Source organism: Priapulus caudatus, unplaced genomic scaffold (genome assembly GCF_000485595.1).
Source record: "Priapulus caudatus unplaced genomic scaffold, Priapulus_caudatus-5.0.1 Scaffold49, whole genome shotgun sequence".
NCBI lineage: Eukaryota > Metazoa > Priapulida > Priapulimorpha > Priapulimorphida > Priapulidae > Priapulus > Priapulus caudatus.
This window is the reverse complement of record NW_014577110.1, coordinates 508,529-510,866: the sequence shown is the minus strand read 5'-3', so window position 1 is coordinate 510,866 and position 2,338 is coordinate 508,529. Positions and strand designations below refer to the sequence as shown.

Below are 2,338 nucleotides of genomic sequence, written 5' to 3'. Positions count from 1 at the left end.
GCCTTAAAATAAAAATAAATATTACCCGTGGAGATAGACAGTGTTGCATGCCAAGCGCTGATACTACATATAATCAGAAGTAGATAATAATTCCCTATTATCTACTTCTGATAGAATAAATACATTCTACTACCAATGGCCTACTATGTCCGACAAAAGAGGGTTGGGGGAGGGAGAAAGAGAGATACAGGGAGAGGGAGAGAGGAAAGAGATAGAGATAGAGAAAGTAGTACGCGGTAGTATATATATATATTATTATATATATATTTATATATATATATATATTATTATATATTTATATATATGTATATTTGTTGTTATATAACTGCAAAGTATACCGCATTGTAATTGGTGGCGAGAATGACACGTGCCTTAAAATTAAAATAAATATTACCCGTGGAGATAGACAGTGTTGCATGCCAAGCGCTGATGCTATATATAATCAAAAGTAGATAATAATTCCCTATTATCTACTTCTGATAGAATAAATACATTCTACTACCAATGGCCTACTATGTCCGACAAAAGAGGGTTGAACCAGGAGACAATTGGAGGATATCAGATATGTTTAAATATTAAAATAGTTAAACACAGGGTGTGATAACAATTCTTTTTCCTGCCGGCAGCTGCCACTGGCATTTGCTTACAATAGGTTTGAAAAAAGACTTTTATCAGTATTTTTGGTAAATTAAGGTCTATCTGTCTGGACTGTAATTATATATAGGAAAAAAACGATCAGGGGCGATGGTTACTAAATTTTTAAGGTGAAGTTTGAGTTCATGGTTTTTAAGTTACGCTTAATAAATCATAGATATACAAAGACAAGAATGTGGAATTGTCATAACACACTTGGCTGCGTGTCAACACTGCTCACAGTCATACTCCCATTAAATAATTTACTCCTGATCTTACATATGGCAAATTATTGATTACCTGGTTGTTCGGGACTGGTTTTGTGGACCTCAAAAAATTCAATGTTGCCCGAGACCATTGATTTTCTCACTCCGAAAACCCCCGTTTGCCTCGCTGCAAAGCACTAATGGTTTAATATATATATATATATATATATATATATATATATGCGTGTGTGGGCGCATGCGGGCGTACGACAACGGCAAGTTTAGTCACTGTGGTGAGGCGTGCCTGCCGTCGGTGACGGCAGCGGGAGAACCAACACAGCGATCGTGCTCAGCCGTGTTTTGAATTGGCCGCTAGCAAACCAAGAGAACCAGCCAGCGCGTGTCATCTCACGGAAGCCGTCACGTCGTCGACTTGCTCGTTGTGGGTGAATAACTTCGACACAACGCGGCCGCCATCATGCGGGTCACCTTGCGGCAGTATAGACACACTGCTGTGGGGCGTGTGTCCGTGATCCCCATGCCCGTAACGTGCTGGGGCGTTGCGTTGGCATTTGCACGGGTTATCCACGTAGCGCACTTTTACAAACGCTCGATGTTTATCCATCGAAAACTGACGGCGGGTGCGCAACTGGAAAAAGGTTCAACACGAATCGCGTGCGCGGGTATTTGTTACGATTTCGCAAAGTCAACTCAATTATGAGTTGCATAATGGCACCAGAGACACGAATTATGGCAGTATGCACGTGAAATGGACGCGCACAAAACACGCTAAGTCACGTAACTCAGATTTGCGCTGTTTGTTGCCAACGCTGAGGAGAAAGGCCGCGCCATTACGGAAGCGACCGACACAAAAAGCGCGGAGCTAAAAGCAAACAGAACGATTGGGGGTTTTAGGTTGATTGCGTCGGCCGTCGTGTAACATAATATAACCGGCTGTGTTCACAATTCGCAAAAGGCTTGATGATGTTGGCTAGTGCTTTTGTTAAGTGTTTTGTGATGGGTTTCAACCTTATGTAAATACGCGGTTAGTGTATTACATTCTGGGGTTGCATTGTGCGTTTTAGCCCTTTTAAAGCAAAATGTTGTACCTGCGTGACCGTATATGTATGCACACGTTATCTCTAAAACTGCATTGAATTGTTTAATTGCCATTGTACGCAAGTATATGTCCCGACATTACTAACACTGGTTGCTATCCCAATAAAAATAATATAGATGTGCGATATATTTACTTAATGACGCGGACAGACATAGTAGCAACAGGCACACATAGCAATAATAACTTCTTTTTTTTATTCCTGTTATGCAGAACGTACTGGGCTCAAAGTAAAGTTCAAACAGTTGTTGCCAACTCTCATTTTATATATATATATATATATATATATATATATATATATATATATATATAGTATATATATACTAGTATATACATCGTCGTACGTACGGACCGGACGGACGGACGGTAGTACGGTACGGTA

At 40.2% G+C, this 2,338-nt stretch overlaps 1 protein-coding gene across 1 annotated transcript in view; it reads left to right on the top strand.

The window, feature by feature from the left end:
* Positions 1–2,338, top strand: part of LOC106820850 (zinc finger protein Gfi-1b-like) — a 17,135-nt gene that overhangs the window by 12,113 nt on the left and 2,684 nt on the right. The gene's annotated exons all lie outside the window — the stretch shown is intronic.